Genomic DNA, 12,067 nt, shown 5'->3' on the forward strand with positions numbered 1-12,067 from the left:
GATAACCTGTATGTCTCCTGGCTTCTTTTTTGTTCACATTGTAGTACTGACCTATTTTCTAAGGATTTATTATTGCTTTTCAAATAAGCTCATGAAGTAGGTTTAAAAAAAAAAAAGCAGGTTGACACATTTTTTTTCTATTTTATTTTTTTTCCTAGAGGATTGTATGCTATAAGAAACTGGTTTTATTTTTTAATTTTTATTTATTTATTCTTCCCTGACATATTTCTTTTAATTTGCCTTAATATTCAAAAAAATATTTCATTCAAAACTTGGAAAAAGAATGAAGAAGGGTTTTAAGAATGTCCCTTTAAAGAGTCAGTCTTTTAGCATGAATCTTCAGTAAAAAATATTTAAATATTTCAATAAAATATATTTTTTACTTCTGGAAATATCTTTCTTCCAGAATCTATACAGCTTTTTCCAATTATATTCCAAGGTAATGTTCAGCTTTCAGGATCTGATTTCACATTTTTATGGACATGTGTCTGATAGCAGATTCCTGAAGAGAAGCGCTGGCATTTCACATCAGCATTGAAATTAGAGGATGGTGTGTTAATTTGCTCTTGTGGCTTATGATAAACCTAGCAACAAAACATTTAACTCCATCTAAATCTCTGGAGTGTTTTAGACTCCTCAGAGACAGAACCATAACCCAAGAGATTCCCTTTTTACAGGAAAAGATAATAAAAAACAGACAAAAAATCATAATTCTTCTTTGACAGGTAATATCACCCCGTTATGATCTTAGGAAGAAACCTTGAAAATCTGTTTACCTGTGAAGTCACTGTTTTATCTTCTCTGAAAGGGGATTGTCTTCCTGATTTATCTACTAACCTAATGTTCATTAATGACTTAGTCAGCAAACAGATCATTCTCATTTCATAAAAAATGCTGAAAAAAATGTGGGAGAGGAGACATCCAGAAAAAAGTGCATTCTCAGGTACAAAATAATTTGCTTGTGCTGGAGAATAAAGTGTGGTCTTACCTACAGAGCCGGCCATAGGTTCACTTTCAAAAAGCCCAGTATGGTGAGAGTCTTAATCTGCTTCTTGGGATTTACTTTTGATTTCACCAGCTCTATGCTTAAGTGTTTGAGCCATGCGAAATTTGCTGTTGCAACCACGAAACAGCAATGTTTTTACCTTAAATTTGACCCATCTTCAATCCATTCCATTCCTATCCCATTTAGAGCATGGATTCTGGACCCAGGAACTGCTTCTTAATCTCTTTTCTTTGTTCACAGAATCTTATTGAAAGAAATCAATGAAAGGGAATGGTGGGTGACTGTCATTAAGTCACTTCATGTTAGAAAGGTTTCTATGGCTTCCTGTCCCATATCTGTACTACTGCTCCTTGGAAATGGATTCACTTCCTTAGAATTACTGTCTTTGAAAAAGTTGATTGTATTTATTTATTTGTAATATTATTGATGTGTAGTCAGAATATTAGCTGACAGTATCTATCTATGCAGGAATACAAGAGCCAGTACAAATCTAGAATAACTGTCCATGCTTAGTCATTCCCTGATGTATTTCTCATTTATTCATAATTCTAATGGAGCTTCATCTCTAACCTCAATATGGAATGGATCAAATTCTGAGCCGGATATCTATAATAGTTTGGAAAAATATGCTTTGAAGTCTAACCCAGGTACAACTCTGTTGCTCACTTTGGACCTGAAAATTTATGCCAGTTACAAAACCTCTAATTTTAAGGTACTACTAGCCAATGATTTATGAGACACAGAACCAGTGTGTCTCACACTGGGAAAGAAGGGAAAATGAAATTCTCTTTTCTAATTCTGATTTAGGCAGTAATAAAGTGGGTGATATCTCTGTTTCCCTCACTTCACTGGCCACTATATTTCTAGTTCAACTCTTTATGATTTAGCTACATGAGGATAATGTACTTTTCTTTATTCAAGCTGCTATAGTATTAGCAACACAGTTGGAAATATTCTTATATAAATATGCAATAGTCCCTTCCTTGCATATTAGAATAACATCCACAAAAATGGTAGAAAGCTTCTGATGTTCTGTTAATTGGAGCCAGAATTTATATAAAAAATTATTTAAAACATATTTGACTGACAAGTAATACATTCTAAATGACTGCTGATATTTTTGACAGACATACCTAATTACCACTAATTAGTGCAGAATTAATTATAAAATGACATGTTTACATTGATTAGTATGCATCAAAGTGTAAATGGTCATTCTGAGGACACAATTTATAGTTCCACAAAAAGGAAAGCACACAGACAAATCTGGTATTGCATAAGAAAAGTCTCTGAACAGAAGTGTTTCTGCATCTAATGATACAGTCCACATGGCTTGTTGAAATAGGGCAGTATTTGCAACAAGCTAGAAGCAACTCAAACAGCAGTAGTTGCAGTTCTTCTGCTGTAAGATTGAGCAGTTTTGTCAGCTTTACATGAATTAGCCATCATAATTAATATTTCCATATTTTCTTTGAGAAATGAGTAACAAACCTCCGTAAAATTATTTTGTAAAAAATCTCACTTTATCTTGGTAGTTTTTCCTTCTTTTTTTTTCTTCCCCTAGAAAAAATAAAAAGTTTTCCTTTAGACAACAGAAAGCTTTCAATGAGGATAAAATAATGAATATCTGTGTGCAGCTGCATATACTCAGATAAATTAAAAATATGTATGAGGCAGTATATTCAGCTAGAATACATGAGGAAAAAAAAATCCCTTATGCTCCTACATTTGTTTGTGTTTGTGTTTGCACAAGAGGTCATACCAATGATCGAGCTAAAACCCAGCATGGTTCCTGTCTGTGATCTTCAAGTCCCGTTTCAAGTTACAGAACTGTGTGATGCACCCACAGCACTGTGAGAATTGTTCAAGGTTCAGTTGCCTTTTAGTATTGCTGGAATTGCAATAAAGGGTTGAGGAAAAGGCCATGGCTGCATAAAAAAGAGCAAATAAATGTTCTTCAATTACAAGTAACTGTGTACTAGATTTTGCATCTTTACTCCTCAAAGCATATTCTGCTGCTCATGTGAAACCTCCAAATGAACATAGACTAATATTCAGGCAGCAACTTCTTGAATCCAGTAAAATGTACCCAGAAGGCTGGTTTTGCCCTGCATTCAAAACATTAGAAATGTATCTATTAGAAAATTTATCTTTTGACTTAGTTGAAAGATTTTGAAATTGATGAAAATGATGCTGCATTATGAAAATGCACCACAGAATGCTATTTGACATATCACAGTGACATGCAATGTCTTTCAAAAGGTAAAAAAGTCTGACAGAGCTCTTTTACTGACAGTTGTGAATTTGATCAATTCAAAACAAAATGCTGTTTTTCCTATAGGGATGTGGCTTTTGGGTTCTTTTAGCCGCTTGGTAAAAATTGAAACCTTTTCATAGAATGAAATGGTTTAAAATAAAGAACTGATAGAAATAAATCCATTCCCTGCAAGTTTCTTACCTGAAGGCAGAGATTCTTGGACAAAATTCCCTACCTTTGTTATTCAAACTAGTCAATTTAATGTTCTAACATAGTTTTGAGTTTACACTGGCAGGAAAGTGCTGCTTATTAGCAAAAGCATGTGTGATTACACAATTTTATAGTTTTACGGAGGCTTTATTCAAACATCACCTAATCAGTGTCTCTAGCCTTAAAACATTCTGTTGTCTGGAGTGCTCTACAGAGTCCTATCAGTTGCATTACAGCTACACTACAGGTGTATTTAATCTGGGCTTTCCTATAATCAAAAGAATTATAAAAGAGTAACATACTGACTCTTTTCAACTAGGCACATCTGACTGTTATTAGTTAAAGTAAAAATCTCGCTTCCTTGGCATTATACATTAAATACATTAAAAACAAACAAACACACACAAAGCATACCCGACCAAGACAAAAAAAAAAAAAAAACATAAAAATCAACCCAAAGAGTAAAACATCTTTTCTAATTCTTATGTATGTTCTATGGCTGTTTTTTTTCTCAGCTACACTCAGATTATATGGTTGAATGAATAGTGCTTAATCATAATTGATACTTAACAGCTTACTTTGGCATGAGTTAATGCCCAAATTCATCGCGTATTTAAACCATGTTATTGACAGAGCAAAGGGGGAGGCAACAGATCTTTACCTCACCTCCTTATGAGATGCTCAGAAAGCTCAGTGTAGGCATATCCTGGGACTTAATGCTTTTTAAACTGCATTTAACTGCATTTGAAATTATTAGTATAATGTGAGCCAAACTAGCCATTGATAGAGAGGATGGAAAGAAAATCTGAAGTTCTACATATCTAAAAGCATATGGATAGGATAACATACCATATTTTTTTACACCAGTTCTTCTTCCGAGGTTTCATTTGAGATGCAAGAGTAGCCTGGAACAAATAAGTATACATGAATAAAACTGTACCTTTAATTCAAGTTAAAATACGTTCTTTCTGCATTTCAGCCACTACAGTGCCAGCCAGAAAATGAAAGTGATTGGAAAAAGACTTGAAACAAAATTGAAGTGGACTAGCCTATTTTCATGGAACATGGTGCCTTTTTACCTTTCTTCATTACCAGTCAAAACTGATTTCATTAGTGAATCATTTTCTAAAATGTAAGGTATTGTTATAGAATAGTTTATTCTATGTGCATGTAAAGCTTGTAGCATCTTCCAAAAAAAGGAACAATCAAGCATGTAAGATTACCTTCTCCTCAGAGTACTTTTATTTCTTAATCTGTTTGTTTCTATATTTCTTTTATTTTTTTATGTGTATATTTCACTCTCTTGCTGTAAACATTGCCCGACAGTTGGATACACAAAATTAAATCATTTAATGGATTTGTGGTTCAGTTGATTGAGGTCCCTGGGTCTCCGCACTCCTGGCAGCCATCTTATTTGGTCTGTTACTGTCAGTCACTGTCATTTCCACTTGGCTGGTGCCTGTGACAGGTCAGATTACGGGATGTGATCAAAATATGATATGAAAGAGAGGACTGTGATTCTGATACTGATGAGTAGTGCTCTGCTTGTTAAAGCTATCTGAGGAGATCTTCCTAAATGCAGTTTCCTCAGGCTGTTTGGGGAGTCAGTGAAAGAATCGATGCTAAATAGAGGGACCATCTGTATACATTTACTGATAAGCCAATGCTTTCTGAAATATTGTTCCTTTACATGAGTATTGTTAAAGGCAGGAGCTAGTTTACTGATGCAGTATTCTTTTAAAATAAGTAGCATTTTAAAACAAGTTGAGTAACTTTTCGTCTATCTTTTGTAAATTTACTTTGGTGTGTTCTGTTCTGTTTATCTAAACAATTTCAGGTTTTGGAGTGTTAGATTAATTGTGTGGTCTTTCTCTACTTTCCCTACCAGAACTTCTCCATTTTCTTACACAATAGCTGCAAACTTTAGAGAATATGCCAGGGTTTGGGATATTTTTTTTTTCCATAACAGCTTAGTGAAATATCTCAAAATATTTAATGTGTGTGCTATTAAGGAACTTGACAGATTGTGGAAGAAGTTGGAACAAATGAGTGTTAGCAGCTCTCTGATTTAGAGACAGATACTGCAGCATCTTCAACAACTGCAGTCAGTACAGTACTGTGACTCTAAGCAGTTTTATAAAGGTAAAATAAAAATATGTTGGTGTAATAATAAAAGAAAAATCTAGTTCTGGATGAAACTAGAATTGCAAATAAAAATGGTGACATTTCAAGGGATCAGTACTAATCTGATTTTTTTTCTTTAGTAAAACTTATGAAAAAAAGAGTATATGTATTTCTGTAAAAAACATCTCTGAGTTGCTGTGGGATTTTGTAGCTCATTTTATACAAAGTGTAAAGCCAAATTTATTGGCAATGCAGCGTAAAATGTAAATGTGAAATTCACATTTCACATAAAATATGAAATGGGATGAAGTTAGCCAATCTGTCTTTGCTGTCAGAGTAAAGATAATAAATAACCTAGCTTGTCACTACTATAAGGGAAGTAATGTAGATTACATAGCATTAAAAATGGTGAAAATCAAGACATATACTAGTAGGACGTCTTCTACAAATGAACAAACCTGACTCCTAAAAGTTCTATCTTCTCCATTCCAAGTAGTTTTTTAGTTGTGGAGGTTTTTTTTGGTTTTGGTTTGTTTTTTTTTTTTGTAATCTAGAACTGCTTCATATGTTATAAGAAAGAATTTTTCTATCTGCAGTTTTGTAAGGAAGATCATGACTGTACACATTTTCCTTTTTCAAGAACTTAGAGTGCATACTTCTGATCACAGAACTTGTAACTTGTGCTGTTTTCACATCAAGAAGGAACGTGGTTAAAATAAATTGAGTTTTCTTTTACATTCACATGAGGTTAATATGATTTTTAAAACTATTTCTATGCTCTCCTTGTTCAATTATAATGTATAAAATATCAAAATATCATTCCATGAAATAGCTACATTTCTTCTGTTAAAGAATTTTTTGGGAAAGCCTAAAATGCACTGCAGAGGACATACTGAGACGCATTTTCCATTATAAACAACAAGTTCTTTCTGAGAAATGTTTCAGGGAAACTTCAGCTCTAAATGCTGCAGAAAAATGGGTACCTTGTGGCACTGGAGAGCCTAAGGCTATCAAAAGGCCTCATCTCTGATGCAGGTTTCTGCTACCTGATGGTTTGGGCTCAGAAAAGTAAGGAGTGAGCCATGAAAAAAAAGAAATTGGTGTAGCTGATGAATTATATATGAATACTAAAATACTGTGAAGAAAAATATTCTAAAGACATTTGTAAAGACTAATTTGAAAAGAACAATAATAAAAGTGGCTTTTTTCTTTACTTGTATAGATTCAATATGAAGAAGTTTCTAAATATTTCTTATACATGACGCTTCTCCTCTTGTGCCCATTACTCTACATGTCTTTTTCTAGGCACGGAAGCCCAGAATTTTCTTTCTATTTTGCTCATGTCTACCCTAGCCTCATGGAATCACACTGGGCTCTGGAGAATATGAATGTCTTAGCAGATCCTTTTGCTTTAGAAAAGAGATGCCAACGAATATCTCTGAAACTCTATTAATATACTTTCTTTCAACTGTGACCTGGCAGTGTGAAGAGAATGTAAAGGAGTGGAGCTGGTTCCATTGACAAACTTCTTCTATATACCACTGAATTCTCCTTGCACATAGAGTCAAAATTTAGAATGGGCAACTGATAGACCCTGATGGAAAACCTATGACACATGCAATTCTCTAAGGTATGTATTGGAAACCTTCAGCTTTCTTGAAATTTTACCACAAAAGGCCCACCACAGTCTCTTTGCTCCCCTTGAAACTAGAGGGCTTAGGGAAACAGAGTATGGTGCCTTTACATGGTGTCTTCATCTCTCACAAACCTTTCTACATCTAGCAATAGAAACACAATAGTGTATTGGAAGGTTCTGGAGGAAGGCAGGAGGGAAAGGGTTTCTTCACAGACCAAATGGAGATCATTCTTTTAGGTGTCAGGTATGAATTAATGAATTTTTCAAAGCAAAAAGATTTGGGTAGATGATGCTGTTATTTTCTCACGTCACCTGACTACATAAAGCTTTTCACCTGAATTTCATGTAATGTAATATGATGAGTTTCAGCAGAAATTCAAATTATAATCATATTAACTCCCTTCTGGTATGGTACATCATATAAGTCTGAAACCATGTATTGGCATTAATAAACAGCAAATTGATACCTGCAAGAAGACAGTAATTTCATTATTAGTAGGTTCTTTGCTAAGGGACAAAATTCACTTTCTACTTCCCTACCTTGTATTAAAGATGAAACAGAATTGTATTTTTACAATTATTGTACCTAGAGAAAATTAATGTCTTCTCTGCTGAAAAATTCAAACCTTATATTTTTCCTCTTCTAAATCTTGCAGGAATATTTTATCAATGACTTCAAAGAGGGTAAAAGAATTATTATAATTAGACAGTTTATGCTACATGAATGCTCAGAACTGAAGAAAGATATAAGTTATTTATTCAGTTACTTTCTGTCTAACAGAATCAAGACTTTATATGCTGCATAATTTATAACTTAGTAGGAAAACACATGTTAAAGGCTTGCTAAAATTATTATTTTCTCCAGCAAATGAAAGTTTAAGTTAAGAATCCCACTGCAAGCCGTACTCTGTTCATCTAAGTATATGCCTTCCAGACCCTCATCCAAAAGGACCCTTTTTTTTTAAATGAATAAGAATACTCTTTTAATTATTTTTTTCTGGAGTTTATGTCCCTGCTTAAGTGCTTTGATAGATCAAACCCTATAGAAGGGTTTAGTAATTTTAGGATTATCACTGCAAGTTTTAGGAGGTCTTACAATGACTCAGGTCACTTGAAAAAAATCTTCTGGATTCTGCTGTAAATTTTACTTGTTGAGGGGCAGATTTCCATTCTGGAAATGGAACGGTATCATCAGCCTGTGAAAGACACTGCATTAGATAGATTGTAAAAATAAGTGAAAAAGTGCTTGATCTTTCTCCCTTAATGACAGTTGGAAGAAGGGATGCTGGTGGGGAGAAGAGCTCTGCACCTGCCTGAATTAGGAAATAAGCAGATCCCAATATTGGAACTTCACTGTGTTCATTGAGAAGCTCTTAAATCTGTCCTACAGCCTAACAAGTTAATGCTCCCAAACCAGCACCACTCTGGAGTCAGCGTGGCAAGGTGACTGTCCTTAGCACATAATTTGCATTCAGCCATCTGTTTTCCATGCTGATGGCACGTGTGCATGGTGTCTTATGCCAATTGTCCTCAGTGCTAACAAATGGTCTCAGGAACATTTAATTTACTTCTATGGATGTAGCTTCCAATCCTCATATATAACATGTCTGGATTTAGTTTAATGTTAAAAAGCAGAAATTCTTTTCCTGAAGTTATTTATTCATTCACAGAAAGCTGCTTGTAAGTTTCTAGGACTGAGCAAGTATTGTTACAAATGCTAAATATCCCTCACACGGAGGGAGGCAACTGTTCATTTGCTAACAAGCCACATTTGAGATGTGGTGCTCTTTAGTTTTGTTAATGTATTGGCTATTTTCTACCATTTCCTATGAGATTTGTGCAGACTGTTTGCACAAAATGTGCAAACTCTAGAATTTAAAACATTTTATATTTTCTTATTGGCCCACAAATGCAATGCAAGAACACCTCTGTAATAGAATCACAGAATCACAGAATGGTAGAATGTCTTGGATTGGACGGATCTTAAAAATCATCTAGTTCCAACTCTCCTGCCATGGGCAGGGACATTTTGACAAGACCATATTACTCAGAGTTCCATCCAACATGGCCTTCAACACTTCCAGGGTTGGGAACATTCACAACTTCTCTGGGCAACCTGTTCCAGTGCCTCAACACACCCACAGTAAAGACCTTCTTCCTAATATGTAATCTAAACCTACTCTCTTTCAGTTCCCCCTTGTCCTGTCACTGCATGCTCTTGTAAATAGTTGCTTGCAAATAGCCTGTGGTACCTCAAGTGCTTTATAAATTTTTATAGAACTTCATAGTAACAGATAGTGAATAATAGGACCTTCCCATCATTTAGCCCTTGACTTTCTTTTACTAATTGTCCAGAGTCACTTTATGTAAGATTTACTGGTGTGAGGTGATACTAAGCTTTCTGTTTTCTCACTATGCAGAGGTCTGTACAGCTAGGCACAGTTTACATGCATTTGGAGCTTCATAAGTAGACAGACATAGGTTTAGCTTAAGTAAAAGTCATATTGTGTGATTTTTCTTCCATGGTAAATTATAAAGTAATAGATGGAAGAGAAAAATTATGTCAACATCTCTACCCACCATCTGCCAGGCTCCATTTATAAGCAGCTGATGTGACAAGGCACAAAGATTGCACAGTGACATAGTAATGATGTCTCCAACCTCTTTTTGGACAACACACTTAAACGTTTCTGATAAACTTTTGTTTTCTCCTTCTCTTTCTGTCATAGTTTAGTATTCAGCTGCCTTCAGTATCTTCCAGGCATATAACTTTACCTCAGTGTTAGATGGTCTACAAGAGAAGAGCTCTGAGATTTTGCCCTTGGCTTTGAAAGCCACACAAAACTGGCAGCTTCTCTAGGACATAAAGTAATAGAACATCCTCAGTCACAGGTTGTCAGAGACATAGATATCTTTGGACTTTATACATCTAAGTGATTTTTAGGATGATTCATGTCATGAAATTGCTCCTCAGTCCCACTTCTAGGTGTTTTTGTTGATTTGCATCTGCATGTTCACCATGAACTGCTGTGAAGCCAGTGGAGCTGAAGTGATTTGCTCCAGCAGATTATCCCAAAGTTCATTGACCAACTGCCTAAATGTTTTTGCAGTTATACAGAAACACATTTAAAGGACTGACAGAGTAAGAAGAGCTCTTTTGTACAAGGTACCACTGCCATACACCCAGTCCAAATGCATGCATTTGACATCCCTCTCTCATTAAAGGTGTTCCCCATTCCACAGCAAAAAAATCCCTGTGATATGCATGGATCCCCTTGAACTTAACTTCCACAATATGTGTAAAGAGGTACTGCTTAAGTCCCATTTGGCTCACTTGCTTTTAATTTCCTAGAACAAATTCAGAGTGGGAAAACAGATGCTCGGTTTGATACAGACTCAGTTTGCATTACTTACTTGTCAGCCTAAGACTTGTTGGAGCCACTCTGATTTCTGTTCAATAAAGAGGAGTGTCCCTAGACCACACTGCATCCCTGTATAATTGTGTGTGTGGAACTATCTCTCTTTCAGCTACTTATCAGTGAGATCACCCCATGAGACCTCCTCACTCAGGAGATATACTGGAAAATATAGAGGAAAGTTGTCCCTAGTTAATCTTTGTTCCTAAATGGTGCAAAAGGAGATGATCAAGGCAGAAAAGCAGATCTTTGGTAACAGGTGCTATTTGACACCTGAATCTGAATTTTGTTCATCAGGTCCATGAGAAAAGCAGCAGGGCTTTGGGCACCCACTCTGTTTCACAGAGACTGGAGCTGCCCTACAGTTAACTGAGAGAACTCTCTTGCACATACTCCATCCAAATGCAGGAGTCCCACACTTACAGCCTTTTTTTTGAAAAATAAGTTTGATGCTTCGGGAGTTTGGCTTTCCTGGTTCCTGCATCTCAACATGTTGTATCACACAACAGTGATGAGTGAAGGAGTTGACACCTCTTTATGAGAAAGGACCTCTATTTTTTGCACCTCAAGTGGTTTGAACACAACATTTGACAAATGAGATGCTCTGAAACTCCTTCAGTTAACTCTGTGTCATTAAGTAAGTGGTCATGCATGGTCATGGCCCTGACTAGATTTTTTCAGTGTGTCCTTTGTATTAAGTTAATTTCCAGGATCACATTGAACTTTTAGTTTGGGTGATAAATTGCTGATCTACCTCCTTCACACTACACTCATCTCATTAGCCTGCACTCACTGATCCCTGTGAAAGGCGTAGCAGTATTTCTGTGAGGCTCAGATGTCTCCTGTTCCCCCGTCCACATACAGCAGGTTCCAATGCTTCTCCTCACAAACATGTGCTGAAAACAATGAAGAGCCTCTCTCTCACTCCTCACCCTTCACATGGCAGCCAGGGAGTGATGAGGGAACTGGCGGAAGAGCTCACCAAGCCGCTCTCCATCATCTACCAACAGTCCTGGCTCACTGGGGAGGTCTCAGATGATTGGAAGTTGGCGTATGTCACACCCATCCACAAAAAGGGCAGGAAGGAGGACCCAGAAAACTATAGGCCTGTCAGCCTGACCTCAGTACCTGGCAAGGTTATGGAGCAGATCATCCTCAGTGCGATCACACAGCACCTACAGGATGGACAAGGGATCAGACCCAGCCAGCACGGGTTTAGGAAGGGCAGGTCCTGTCTGACCAACCTGATCTCCTTTTATGATGAGGTGACCTGCCTGGTGGATGAGGGGAAGGCTGTGGATGTGGTCTACCTGGACTTCAGCAAAGCCTTTGTCACCGTCTCCCACAGCATACTCCTGAAAAAGCTGGCAGCCCACGGCTTGGACAGGGGCACTTTGTACTGGGTTAAGAACTGGCTG

General features: G+C 36.4%; 1 long non-coding RNA gene across 1 annotated transcript in view; it reads right to left on the minus strand.

Moving 5' to 3' along the window:
- Positions 1 to 297: 297 nt before the first annotated feature.
- Positions 298 to 12,067, minus strand: part of LOC113964978 — a 14,164-nt gene continuing 2,394 nt past the window's right edge. Inside the window, exons 3-5 of the long non-coding RNA XR_003533376.1 lie at positions 8,382 to 8,429; positions 4,323 to 4,378; positions 298 to 2,566 (exon numbers count right to left, since the gene is read on the minus strand). This is a non-coding gene — a long non-coding RNA (uncharacterized LOC113964978). The remainder of the gene's footprint in view (positions 2,567 to 4,322; positions 4,379 to 8,381; positions 8,430 to 12,067) is intronic.

This window comes from Neopelma chrysocephalum, unplaced genomic scaffold (assembly GCF_003984885.1).
Source record: "Neopelma chrysocephalum unplaced genomic scaffold, ASM398488v2 Primary Assembly neopelma1_22b, whole genome shotgun sequence".
Taxonomy (NCBI): domain Eukaryota; kingdom Metazoa; phylum Chordata; class Aves; order Passeriformes; family Pipridae; genus Neopelma; species Neopelma chrysocephalum.